Raw genomic sequence first — 15,971 nt, forward strand, 5'->3', positions numbered from 1 at the left:
TTTATGATAGGATAACTGATGTTATAATTCACTGATGAACGCTGGACTATGAGTATAAGATTGGAGGGATACATGCGTCTGCCTACGCTCAAACACATACATATATACATGTATATCAATACGCACACAACACACACGCGCGCGCACACACACACACGCACACACACACACACACACACTCATATATATATATATATATATATATATATATATATATATAATATATACATACAAATACATATACATATATATATATATATATATATATATATATATATATATATATATATATATAAATATAATTATATATATATATATATATATATATATATATATATATATATATATATATATATATATACATAAACACACACATATCACTTATTCTATTAGGGAGCAGGTTTTATCCAGTGAGATGCAATCTGACATCTTTCCTCCCAGTTCTAAGAAATAATTGCTAAAGGCGCAATGGATACTAAGAATCCCAAGTTTTCCTCAATCCTGACTGATGCACAGTTTGTTTTCCTACAGGGTTTACGTTTGACTTTCGGACCTGATTTCATTCTGTTCATGAAGACGATTCATTTATATGGATGTAGATGGTAGAATACCTTTGTCTTCCCCTCCTCCCGCCACCAACTTCCCGCAGAGTTCTGCGATGTGATTTCCTCGAATTCATCTCCAGAGCTCGTTTTAAAATTCTACGTTTTAATGTAAGCATTTCCGATCTGAGATCGTCCTCGATCTCTTTAATTCTGTTAAGTCAACAACACTTTGCGCCAATTTCTATCCCTCTTCTCTCTTATTTTTTCTCCGTTGCAAGTATAATATTAACAGTAAGTCTCCTGGGCAGGCGTAGTGACTCTATCTCTAGTCTGTTTTACAATGTTGCACAGGACTATAGTTCCTCGTTGGACGAGTCGGTAGAGTTCTCGGCTAGCACTCTGCTAGGCCCGAGTTCGAGTCTCCGACCAGCCAATGAAGAATTAGAGGAATTTATTTCTAGTGACAGAAATTCATTTCTCGGTATAATGTGGTTCGGATTCAACAATATGTTGTAGGTCCCGTTGCTAGGTAACCAATTGGTTCTTAGCCACGTAAAATAAGTCTAATCTTTCGGGCCAGCCCTAGGAGAACTGTTAATCAGCTCAGTGGCCTGGTTAAACTGAGGTATACTTGACTTTTTGCACAGGGCTATAGAACTCCACGCATGTGCTTATGCATCGCATCCAATTTTTAACTGTGTGAGGATCAGCAACATTGAGTTCAGTTTAATGACAGATTCTTTCTCTTATTTCCTACTGCCCCCGCAAGCAAATTCCTGAGATGTATGCTAGTATTGCTCCAACCCCGGTTTTTTTGCCACGCCCCTAAGTTAGATTGGGTTAGGATAATTTGGTATGTTATTTGGGTGTGGGGAACATAATGAGATTATTTTCAAGAAAATTCTATGGTCAGTTTTTAAGATATGGCGTTCCGCTTTTTTCAGGGAAAGGTCCCGGTACTCGGTTACACATCTCGTGAAAATGCCTCCAGGAACGCGAGCCAGCGCTAACAAAAGGCCAGCATAATCAAAAACAACTCTTGCACCTAACTGTACATCTCTTCCGCAGTCTATGCTTCCTTGGAGCCCCATGAATTTCCTTCATTTACATAAGTTTGTCTGAAACATTCATTTTTTTCTTCTCTCTTTCATCCCTCCTGGACTTCAATAAGCAATGACTCCCAACCCTGGCAACCTTGTATGACATTTGTATAATGTTAACAATGTAAGATTACAGCTGCTTATTATTTTCTTAGACTTCCATTACCGACTTATTGTTATGACTCTATTGAAGTCTATAAAATAATTATCCCTCGCAGTCTGGTGTCACAAGCTGACGCACTCGGGGTTTTGCGGGGGAGGGGGGCTATCGAAAACCGATATCGCAATGACTGTGGGTGCTTAACGGTTACCGAGGTTACTTCGTCCGCTATACTTAATGTCATTTGAGCTTAGAATGATAAAAGAAAATCACGGGGAAAAAGGTTAATGCATCTACTATCAGAATTTCTAGTTTTTTTTTGGTAAACACAGTTGTTTCATTTTCCGTGAATAACAGAGATCGACGTCAGTTACCACATTCTCCCACCAAATGAAAACTGCGCACTGAAACAAACAAGTAAAAGATACTCCGAAGTTTCTTCATCGCAATCGAGTTTTCTGTAAAGCGTATAATCAACGCCACCGAAAACAGATCTAAATTTCGAATGCTGTATGAGTTGCGGCCCATGAATCTTTAACCACAGCCCTGTGGCGGCCTGTCCTTTATCGTTGCCAGATGCACGTTTATGGCTAACTTTATAACCTTAAATAAAATAAAAACTACTGAGGCTACGGGGCTGCAATTTGGTATGTTTGATAACTGGAGGGTGGGTGTTCAACATAATAATTTGCAGCTCTCTAGCCTCAGTAGTTTTTAAGATCTGAGGGCGGACAGAAAAAGTGCCGACAGAAAAAGCGCGGATGGACAAACAAGGCGGCACAATAGTTTTCTTTTACAGAAAACTAGAAAGGGAAAACAAACCAACTCACTTCCGGTTCATAATAACTTGAATTTCACGCAGACACTGATATTGCTTCGAAAGCATTCAACAGATTGGATATACATGCATCACTATTTCTTTTACGTGAGGATGCATACGAGGTGCTAGCCTTACAATTTACTTTTACATTAGTTCTATATATATATATATATATATATATATATATATATATATATATATATATATATATATATATATATATATATACAGTATCTATCTATATATATATATATATATATATATATATATATATATATATATATATATATATGAGATGATATGCGTTTAGTTTAACCTTGTAAACTATCACTTCCCAGCTCAGCCATAGGCACACACACATACTCATTCACACACACACACACACACACACACAAAGGATGTGTTGGGCTGATATGGATTCTAGACACAGCACCAGAATTCAACGGGAATATGTACGGCATAGTCGAAATCAACTGACAATCCTCTTGACAGCTGATTCGAAACCAGACCGGGCCGGAAGCCCTTACCATATACAATTTCCTTTTGGCGTTTCTCCCAAGGTGAAATGAACTGGATGCTAGGTGGTATTTGCATCTTAATATTTGATAGTATGAAAAATTCACTTGGAAAGGTATAAATGAATCATATTACAGCACAGCACTCGGCAATCATGCTGGAGATGTTTGACTTCGATTCTAACTACAATGCCTGAATCTCTTTTCATACATAATTCACTCATGGTGTAATTTTTGCGAAGCTAAGGTGAATTCGTATTAATGTATTTGTGGCTTAATATCAAAGAACATAAAATGTTAAGTGTGAATCGGCAACAAAACACTCTCTCTCTCTCTCTCTCTCTCTCTCTCTCTCTCTCTCTCTCTCTCTCTCTCTCTCTCTCTCGATATATATTTATATATATTTATACATATACACATTTATATATATACATAGATATACATACATACATATAAATATAATTTTTTTTATTTAATGTATGTGCACATATATACATTAAGCAAGGAGCATCACTGTGTAGTATTATTAAATACGAGTAAAAAAATATCCTGAAGAGGAAGCGATGAAATAAGTTATGAAAAACCAACTGCCTAAAATCCAAGCGGTTAGCTTCGTAAGCTTTCGTTTGCACAGCATGAAGAATTATCAGGTACTTGGATTTAACCGGCGTGTTTACCTTCTTTTAGGTGCATATTTACTCACTCAAGAGGGAAAGTATCCTCGCCATCTCATTTCGTGGAGGGAAGAGAGTTATGATATTAGCAAATAGAATATGAATTTCGACTTTTCGAACCATGAAATAATCAACAATGGGAAAGGGTTGGATCTGCTGGCGCGTCCCTTCCATATCAGGAAAGAATATTCGCACTAACAATTTTTCTCGCGGATTTTCCACTTCTTCTGTTTGATCGTCAGTCAAAAGTGGAGTGCAGAGAGAGAGAGAGAGAGAGAGAGAGAGAGAGAGAGAGAGAGAGAGAGAGAGAGAGAGAGAGAGAGAGAGAATTTAAAATGCGGGGAGGTACGCAACGCATATGCAATCACTCGAATTTCATTTATTGCTGGAACGGGCTTTACTAACTGGTGTAAAATTTGGTGAAATTCCTCGCATTTTTCAAATGGGTTTTGCTTACTGGTCTAAGACGTGGCGAAATTCCGTGCGTCTCTGAAACGGGCTTTGCTGACCTGGAATCACTATTAACTATTTTACTGATGAATTTCCAGTTAAGTTTGCTTAAAATCTACAGGCAAGTCTGGTTGTGGATAATTCGCATAGCAGCCCAACGATATTTACAACACACAACTTATTTTTTCGCTACGACAGACTACTAACTACATTGTCTGAGTCCTAATGCTTACTCTAGGAACAAAAACTACTGTAGGTTTCTGTCAGCACCAGACAATAAACTCAGGAACTGGAGCTTCCAGGTATTTTCTGGAATTCTCAGAAGAACATTTCAACATTAATAATGCCTACTGTTTGCAAAACATCCATTATCCACGGATGCTTTAAGAAAATGACCGCCGTGAATTTGCAACTCATCTTTATATCCCCACGAAACACTATGTATTTCGATTTCCCGACAGTAGCTAGAACGACAAAAGGGCACCACTTGGCAGCATCTAAAGTGAGATATATTGCATTCTTTTGTTGCGGGGTAGAAATACGCTAGCCTATTAGGTTCTATCTGAATATCAGTTCTGTTTCCTGTAACAGAGGATGCTGCGACCAAACTACAAAACGACGCTCGTCTGACAAGGACCGAAAAGACCGAAGTTCACGTGACCTTTTCCAGGACCTGTCGTTCCTCCTGGCGGCCTTAGTAACCCAGTATGTGATCCCTTTGGATACTTAGCTGAAGAAAATCTGAAGCAGTGCGTGGGAAGCACGCCACCGTGGAGTTTCTCATGTCACTTTGGCAAGTACTTATCCCACACCACTGACGACCTGATATGAGAGACGCCCACAGCGTAGAGCAGAGTGCCATTGTCGTCCTGCCTCCTGGACCCAAGTGCCAATCGATGCAGCTGACAGGAAGCCCAATAAAGTTAGACGGCTTTCTTTAAGGATAAAGTGAGGACGAGAAAAGGGATTCAATGGCGTTACAAAGCACCCCACCCTCTCAACCCCACGTGACCTCTCTTTTCCTCCTCTTTCAGGTTGATTTTCCTTAGCATATATATATATATATATATATATATATATATATATATATATATATATATATATAATATATATATATATAAACATACACGTATGTGTCTCTATTTCATCCCAATAAGGCAGTCCTCTCTCATCCTTGGTTTTTCCTTCCGTTAGCCTTTAACAGCTCGTGTAATCATTTCTTTCTCGAGAAAATCCATCTATAAATCAGCACGCGCTTACATATGAGTTCCTTCTACTGACAGGCACAAATCAGATAATACAATTAGTGTTCATGTTGGGAGAATTTTTGCCCTTCCGAACGAAGCAAGGAACAACACCGGCAGCGCAGCTCGTTAGACCGAGACTTATTTTTATTTGAGGAGACCCTGTCCGCCCGGTGATCGTTCGCGATTCACCTCAATCGTTCCAGACACTTCCGCCGTTCATATCTGATATCTACGCCGCTTTGAAGTTACTAATAACCGCTTTCGTATCGGAAAATCTCGCTGACATTACGTAAGCAATGCATGGAATATTATCTCGAAAGCATGTCTCGCTTTCGGAAATATAGCAATGGCTTGCCGCCTGGACCAGAAGATAGATAAGACAAGCCCAGCTTGTATTACATATTTATGTAAGTGTGCTGAACATGTAAAATACTACCTTTACTCACAGCAGTAACGGGATTTTGCCATTTTCGTATCATGAAAAAAACTATAAATACTAACACTTATTTAAAAAATACCACATAAAAATCAAGCACTACACTGAAATTTCAGAAAATGTAAGAAATCATATATATTTAAATCTTTTGCCTCTAAGAAATGTAGGAATAAATCGATGATAGCGTTAGGTGAATATTTTGAAAAAAGAAGAAAACAAACTGTTTTTGGCATAGCAGCTGTTTTGATTAAAAAATATATATGTATATACATACACTATTTATATACTACATATATATATATATATATATATATATATATATATATATATATATATATGTATGTATATAGCTGTGTATGTGTATATATATATATATATATATATATATATATATATATATATATATATATATATATATATATATATATATATATATAATATATGTTATATAATATATATATATATGTGTGTGTGCATATATACAGTATATATATACATACATATATATATATATATGAAGAAGAGAGAGATAGATGTGTGTGTATATATATATATATATATATATATATATATATATATATATATATATATATATATATGTGTGTGTGTGTGTGTCTCTGTGTGTGTGTGTGTATACAGTATATATATGTATATATGTACATATATATATATATATATATATATATATATATGTATAGAGAGAGAGAGAGAGAGAAAGAGAGAGAGAGAGAGGAGAGAGAGAGAGAGAGAGAGAGAGAGAGAGAGAGAGTCAGTCCGGCTGCCGAATGAACTCTTACAGGTTTCATTTTTTAAGAGGAGAGGATCTCATTTTCTACTAACAAGTAAACTGAAAAACATATTTTTCCTACATTGCAACAGAAATTGAATAAACAGCAAGAATCACAACCGCAAGCTTTTTAAACTTGCTAACTATTCTTTCATAGCGAAATAAATTATTAATACCTCTTCTGGGAGACGATTCAAATTATTTGAATGACAGGGGCAAGAGCATCCTTGATGAAATGAATTGAATATAGAATTTAGGCCAAAGGCAAAGCACTGGGACCTTTGAGGTCATTCAGCGCTGAAAAGAAAATTGACAGTAAAAGGTTTGTAAAGTGTAACAGGAGGAAAACCTCGCAGTTGCACTATGAAACAATTGTTAGGAAAGGGTAGAAAGTAAGATGGAAGAAAGAACATGAAAGGAGGTACAGTAAAAGGAACGAAATGGGATGCAGCTAGGGGCCGAAGGCACGCTGCAAAGAACCTTGAATAATGCCTACAGTGCCCCGCACGAGGTGCACTCACGGCAATACTCCCATACGGGGAAATGGAGAATGAAGAGACTTCAAATACGGTACTTTTCAAAAACGTATGAATACAGCAATTTATACTCTGCGATTATCAGTTATAATTGACGACTAATTTCTAATTCAATAAAAAACATTTTTATTAAGTAATGATATAACTCTAAATAGCTGAAGAAGAGCCCTTGAAAAGTTATTTTTCACAAGATCGCAAATACGAGTTGTTCCGATTCCGTGGTCATCAATGGAAAATAACTGATTAACGAAACGAGTCTCGCCTTCTAGGTAAGCGGCTCATTAAGAGGTCTCGAATAAGATATTTGTTTCAAACCTTTCCTTGTTTCAAAGATTAAAATGAAAGGATATTCATGAAAAATGACGATGTTAATGGAATTAGGGTAATCTGACCCCGGGGGTAAATGGATTTGCTTTCTCTAATCGGACGTCAAAACAGGTTTAATCACATTCATAGACACTGAATATAGATAGGTAATCCGTCCACTTTCCCAAACCCCCTCTCATTTGGTTGCATTATTCGATAACTTTAGTTTAGCAACAAATTTCTCGCCTGCATTTCATGTAACACAAGCCATTGACTGACTAACTATATATATATATATATATATATATATATATATATATATATATATATACATAATTAAATCCACTAATATGTATCTTCCGGGTTCAGTAAGACTATTTTTGAAAATAGACGTGCCCCACGAAAGTGGAAGAGGCTTACGTGGTGACTGTATCTGGCATATCTTAGTGGTCCAGAATTCATGTCCTGACCGAACCAAATGCTCGTTCAATTCCACGATATAGATATATATATATATATATATATATATATATATATATATATATATATATATATATATATATATATATATATATTATATAATATATATATATATATGTGTGTATGTGTGTGTGTGGATGTTACATGGAAATGAAAGATAAAAACTTGAAAACGCGTGAAGCTGTTGAAATGAATTGTATGTGTAGTATGTGTGATATAAATGGAACTGATAGGGGAATAGTAATATGCGATTTGGGCATGAAGCCAAGCACTGGGACCCACAGGGTCATTCAGCGGTATGGAACTTACAGGGTAAAGAATGAGATAAGCGATAGTGATAAAAAGGTTAGCGTTGGTAAAAAGATGGCTCAAAGTATTTTGAGATGGTTCAGTCATGGTGAAAGAATGGAGGATGTTGGACTGCTGAAAGGAAAAGAGGATGGCCGAGGGAAGAGTGGATTTTAAGGCCCCTGTATCCAGGGAACACAAGATTCTGAGCAACACAGGAGTGAATGGCAGCGCGTGTAGGGGCTTCTGTAAAGTATAAATGAACTTTCTGTGTAAGCGTATGGAATGGTTAATGTTGTGGAAGTTTTACTGCACAGGGGGTTCATCCACGATTCAGCAGTCCAACTATGAAGGTGGCAGGTAAACTTTGTATTCCTTTTCCTCTGGAGCCACCCCTTGATGGCGGGAAATGGCTTAATGTAGGTGTGTGAATATGTATACATACATATATACTGTATGTGTATATATATATATACAATATATATATATATATATATATATATATATATATATATATATATACAATATATATATATAAATATATATATATATATATATATATATATATATATATATATATATATATATATATATATATATATATATATATATATATATATATGAAGCAGCAGTGGTTTTACTATGTGAGTGATACAACTGATAGGCCTAAACATTCTTATGCCAATATGATTTAACTTTATAATGGTTCCTAAAGAAAAACTTCCACTTTTATCGGGCAAAGTTAATATCCCACATCCGTGTAAAGGAAATGGCAGATCGACGTTCGTGGTTGGGAAAGAAAATGCAATTGCACACCTACTAAACTTCCGTGAAATTTTGTATAGTCATGTATGTACAGTATATACGGATGCGGGTATATACGTTATATATGAACGATCATGTCAAAATCATTACAACACATAAATGTATTTATATGAACTGAGGGTTTGCAGGGAGTGTGAACGCACGAACTACGTGAAAAATATAATTTAATAGCTTGATATATATAATCTAATAACCTGGACAATTTTTAAGTACGCTGCTTATTTCATGAAATACGATTCAGCATTGACAATGAAACCAACTCCACGTGAATGAGTACGAACCTGTCTTATTGCACAGTTCCATGTTGACGAATTTTTTTTTTGTTTTTATAAAACAATGACGAATAGAACGGAAATGCAACCAGTCGAAATACGACGCACTACATCTTTTAAGATTGTGAGTGGAAAATGCCTGCCGTGCCGGGAAACAAAACATCGCGAAAAACGCAGAAATTTGTTCAAGTATTTGGAAGACGAAACCGTACCTTCTGGATGTGACGGAAAGAGAAACAGCGTTCGAAACAGCTCATTATTCTGAATGTTATTTCAGTTAATGGAAAACACCTCCCAACTGAGATCGACAGAGCAGATTAAACATTTTAATTGGGGGACAAACGCCAGGCGACTGTTTATTAGATTCCTCACGTAATACTGCGCCGTACTCTCCAGCTTTCGGTTTTTCACATTCGTTTAAATTGTCAATCGTCTGTTGGCGATTTTCCCAGATGCAAAACAGTCTTTGACATTTACCTTGTATGACAATCGTAATAATATAGAATGTGGCAACTTGGTACATCAAGAGACACAGTGGCATTATATGTTGAATTTTAGACGCAACAGACAGTATTCCTCCTGACCATCATGGATATCAAACGTAAGTCAACCCTTCCTCTATTTCTCTACGAAAAAAAAGCAAAAGGAAAACACAGAGCGCTTCATATTTTTAGAAGAATATATTTTGTTTATTACAGTAATTCAAAGCTGACTGATTCTATATCTAAATTTCGTATTAAGCTATGCATGGACATTGCAACCGTATATTTGCATTGTAATCAAACGCATGTGATTAAGCGTATAAATTCTTGAATTCACAATTATATCTGTGTGGATGGAGTCGGAAAAGACACGGGCCTGAGATACTCCGCCTAGGTTTCGTTAGGCGTGTTCAGTGGCCATCAATTTTCCTCCGCAAAATCGCTTCAAGTTCTACTGAGTTTTCACCATTCACAACACTTCTCTCTGCTATTCAGTTACGAGTCTTCAAGGCAAAACATGCTGGCGATTTCCCACTTCTCCCAGCTCTTACTTAATCTTTTTCTCTCAGGGACTCCGATGAATCTTTCGCTATCGCTCATAACATAAAGGAAAGTTTGACAGGTCTGACACCATGTTTTGGTAATGAGCCTACGTGGATTATTTCTTAGTAAAATCGTATCAAGCTTCATGTACGTATGCCAAATTTCTACTGTAGTTGATAAAGCTCATAGCATCTTATGTAAACACAATCAAGCGATGAAGATTCTCCCCCTGACAAATTATACTTCCTTCCATTATAATTTTCTTGGCAGCCTGATTCTCGTAATTGTTTATTCTTCCTTGATACTTCTATTGCAAACCTGGCCGATGCGTCTTAGCACCAGGAACTTATTTTGTTTCAGTTCTTTTGAGACTTGAGACCACTTTCCTTCCAATTTATTTCCGATATTCTTTTATTCCAGATTATGCTTGATACATATACATACATACATACATACATACATACATACATACATGTATAACTGAATCACGAAAATATGGAACGTGATGAATATATAAATAAAGATAAAATCCACGAAGGAAACGGAAACACTGGAGTGCTGCGAGGCCTTTCGACACTAGTCCTTTACTTAGCAGACTGAAGGAATATAAAAGTATGTTTACAAAGAAAGCTCATATAAATGACAGAAGGGGATTATAAAGGAAACATATGTACCTGGAATCCAACACAATTGAAGAATTAGTACAACTGCCAAAACAGGATTAAATACTTAAGAGGTTTCCTTCGTGGATTTTATCTTTATTTACATACATACATATATATATATATATATATATATATATATATATATATATATATATATATATATATATATATATATATATATATATATATATATATATATATAATTATATATACACACACATATATTTATATATATATATATATATATATATAATTAAATCACTTTTACGTGATATATATTAGTGCTATAACTGATAGAAAAAAAAGTTAAGTATACCTTAGTTTAACCAGACCACTGAGCTGATTAACAGCTCTCCTAGGGCTGGCCCGAAGGATTAGACTCATTTTACGTGGCTAAGAACCAATTGGTTACCTAGCAACGGGACCTACTGTACAGCTTACTGTGGAATCCGAACCACACTGTACCGAGAAATGAATTTCGATCACCACAAATAAATTCCTCTAAGTCTTCATTGGCCGGTCGGAGACTCGAACTCGGACCTAGCCGAGTGCTAGCATAGAACTCTACCGATTTGTCCAGCGAGGAACTATAAAACTGATAGAGATATGTACCTTGTAGTGCGTCATTCACCCAATGCTTTCCTTTGATTTCCAGGTATCTTCACCATCCTCGCCCTTTGCATTCTGCCGTTGGGGACTTTTGTCTCCAGCGAACCCCGTCGTGAGGAAGAAGGTAAGTGACGAAAATAACATTACCTTTGATGACTACTGTAATAATGTTCTTGGTATTCTTAATAACGTTTCGGGACCTCTAGATCGCAGTGCTATATTCTGGGAAGAATTCAGAAGAATGTGAAGGGTTGAATTGCGGACAAACAGTAGAGCACCACCAACAACAATTAATTTCTAACTCGCACCGGGATCGAACCCAGGGATAGCGTTAAGATTACTTCCGATAGAAACCATGATACCACCAGATGATACTGATCATACTAAAAATAGCTGAACACAACAGCTTTAATTTCATGATTTGCTTGTTACAAGCATCAACGGAGAACTTCATCGTAGGTAAATATCCAAACCTTAGCCACGCAAACGAGTTTGAATACCATGTACTATTGAATATTATGATCATCGTTCTCACAGAATGCAAATCATATGCACCCTGTAAATGCTCCAAAAATAACTATAAGGTCTAGAGTTAAATTTGTAATAGTATTAATAATAGCAAGAATCAGATCTTACTGTGTGATAAATTTAACTGTAACGTAAAATTACTATGAGAGAAAAACTGTAAAGATTTTTTTAATACAACAGCAATTCTTATCACTGCGCATTAACAAGTACAACATCCATTTACTTTTGCTGATGAAACATTCAAGTCGAACTAATCAAATAGGCCACAAAGACGACAAGTATATTGAAACCGTATACCAGTCAATTAGACAGACTGCTTCACTTTTTCAAAAGTCAATGCACAGCAAATTTCCTGTCAAAAAGTCAAGAGAAATACGGAGTAGGTAGAGAAATCAATAACCTTCAAATCTATCTGAGGTCTTAAATTTGCTCCATGAAACCGTGAAATTATAAATTGGCTGATTTTTCTCCACTGTATTTTTCAGACATTTACCTCGGAAACTAACAGCTCTGGAAATGAAATGCTGGATTAAAATTTAATATTACGAGTGACAACACTCCAGATAAGACACCATATTTTTTGTTTATTCAAAACAGTTCCAAGATGGCCAAAGAGAAACAATGTGCATACGCGTGTGATCAACAACATCAGGGTGAGGCCAATACTTGTGTAAGTTGAGAAGATGATTCTTTTCAAGATAAGAATTCGTAATTTTAAAGTTAAAAATACTTACCAGGTTTCCGTCCAGCTATCAACACAGTCATGCAAAGAGCGAGTATATATATATATATATATATATATATATATATATATATATATATATATATATATATATATATATATATATATATAATCAGAAAGCTACAAACGTCCTTTAATATCAATTCGCTCTACCTCGGAAATAATATATTTTCATATATGTTACCGAAGGGGAATTTTTTAGTTGATAATAAGTCCACCGTCCGTGAGGGTCAGAACCAGCGACGGACGAGGAATCAGGACTACAGGGACGCACTAACGCAGTCGGCCACTGCGTTAGTGCGTCCCTGTAGTCCTGATTCCACGTCCGTCGCTGGTTCGACCCCACGGGACGGTGGACTTATTATCAACTAAATATTCCTCTTCGGTAACATATATGAAAATATATTATTTCCGAGGTAGAGCGAATTGGATATTAAAGGACGTTTGTAGCTTTCTGACTGTATATGAATCACGGTAATGTGATAAATAGTCATATATATATATATATATATATATATATATATATATATATATATATATAAATATATATATATATATTATATATAGATATATATGTATGTGTATATATATATATATATATATATATATATATATATATATATATATATATATATATATATATATATATATATAAGTATGTGTATATATAATATATATATATATATATATATATATATATATATATATATACATAGACATATATCTATATATATACATTAATATATATATATATATATATATATATATATATATATATATATATATATATTATATACGTACAATTCACCAACTCTATAAGTAATTTTACCAAGTACTGGGGAAAAATATGACGAACAGGAAAACCATAAAAGACATTTATCAAATCGATCACTGAGGGAGGACCGACATTGAAACCCTTTTCCTACCAACGACCCCTTGGGAAATATACCACATAAAAAAAAATCAGACATTAGTATTTTGATAAAGAAAAAAAACTGTTCAGGTGTGACCTTTTTTTTTCTAGTGCGGATGCAGATCCGAAATGTTCTATTGTTTATATTCTCTTCATATGAAAGTGTGCTGGAAGGAAATATTTAATAGCATTTTAATTTTAATCTTTTATTGCTTTTGACTTTCAGTAATGATTGCAAATCAAAATTCTACTCATTGATGTTGATCAGTCTCACTGAATCAAAGGCTCACACTGATACCAACTCCCAAACAGGCTGTTTTAATGAAGGCAATAATATATATATATATATATATATATATATATATATATATATATATATATATATATATATACGGTATATATATATATATAATATATTTATAAATATATATATAAATATATACTGTATATATACATACATATACATGTATTATATATATATATATATATATATATATATATATATATATATATATATATATATATATATATATATTTATTTATACACATACATATATATCTGTATATATACACACACACACACACACACACACATATATATATATATATATATATATATATATATATATATATATATATATATGTATACGTAAATATTTATAATATACAAAATTATATACCCACACAACAATCTTAGCTTAATATACAGATAGTTTTAGAGTGTTCTTAAAATAATTTTGTCCTCGACCACCTATTCCCCGTCACTGACATAACCGTTGTTTTCTTTCCTGCAGGGTACGTGACGGTAGACCCCTAGAATAACGGCCGGAATTCGTTGTTACTGAAAACGAATATCTTGGAACCTTGAACAACGATCTCGCCAAACAATGAGATGAGTTTCGAAATATTTCGCTGTGATACGGAATACTCTAGAGCACACATTGATGTTGGCGAGTTATTTGCCTTACACTGACATGAACTTGAGGAGAGCAATAAATCGATAGTATTTTTTATTGATCTTATTCACCATTTTTCATGATTCCTGTTTTTTTTTTAATGTATAATGATCATGCAATGCTGTAAAACTGCTATTGCAAGTGTTTGTGTAGCTCTGTACATTTATTTCTGTTTACGATACCCAACAAGTATGTAAGATTATACAACATTAGATGCACTGATGTTTCTGCCTAGGTTTTTCGAGTGGATGTCTTCTTCCCAAATTCTCATACTTCGTTATGTATAGCCTCATGGCGCGGTGGTAAACGCCCTCAGGTAAAAATATGAGGGACACGTGTCTGACTCTCGAACCTGACGAGGGCGGGACGAATGAGCACGTTCCCTAGTGTCAGCTGATCTGTCCTTGAAATTTGTCTTCGAGAGACTTTTTGTCATGGCAACACTGCTCACGATTTCGTCGGCTGCTGATTGGCTTAATTCCAACTTATTCGATTGTACACAAATAGACTTTGAACTCTAACCAAAGCACTTTTTTAATATGTAAGAAACGAGATTATATAAAAAATTAAAAAAAGAACTAATAATATATATATCCTTTTGGGTTACTACAGACAGACATGGCAATAATGATATAAAAACTAAATACCAGTAAGAAATACAGATGAGCGTATACGAACTAGCAGAGAAGGATGAGGGTCGCGGGAAATGACCTAACTTGATTGTCGGTTTTAGAACTTCCGCCGAATAATAAGATCTACTCAGGTCCACGTCAAGAATGTAATCTTTTCACTGTTCTTGAAGTTATCACACAGTTACTCCACAGTAAGTATAATGCTCTTCTCTATGATCTGTTGTCTTGTTTACTTACTGTATCAGACACAACTATAAACCTTCTACTGATAGTAAATGTCAACTAGATAAATAATGGTCGACTTACAGCTGTTCCGACTGAGTTTATCAGAAGGATATTCTCGGTTTGCTTAAAGCTAACAGGTTCTAATTGCGTTTCATCGATGACCAGGAGTTTTCATCGTCTCTGACTTCTGTTTCCTAATCCTAGGGACATATGCTGTCAGTGACCCGGACCCCGGTAGCATTTTCCCGAGATGTAACCGAGTACTAGGACCTTTCCCTGAAAAAAGCGGGACGCC

The 15,971-nt window shown here is 35.0% G+C and overlaps 2 long non-coding RNA genes across 10 annotated transcripts in view; one reads left to right on the forward strand and one right to left on the reverse strand.

Annotated features, from left to right (window-relative positions):
• Positions 1-15,971, reverse strand: part of LOC136844376 (uncharacterized) — a 388,477-nt gene that overhangs the window by 277,509 nt on the left and 94,997 nt on the right. The gene's annotated exons all lie outside the window — the stretch shown is intronic.
• On the forward strand, positions 385-1,784 carry LOC136844205 (uncharacterized). Its single transcript, XR_010854760.1, has 2 exons — positions 385-713; positions 1,490-1,784. It is a non-coding gene; the product is annotated as an uncharacterized lncRNA (long non-coding RNA).

Source organism: Macrobrachium rosenbergii, chromosome 12 (assembly GCF_040412425.1).
Source record: "Macrobrachium rosenbergii isolate ZJJX-2024 chromosome 12, ASM4041242v1, whole genome shotgun sequence".
Taxonomy (NCBI): Eukaryota; Metazoa; Arthropoda; class Malacostraca; order Decapoda; family Palaemonidae; genus Macrobrachium; species Macrobrachium rosenbergii.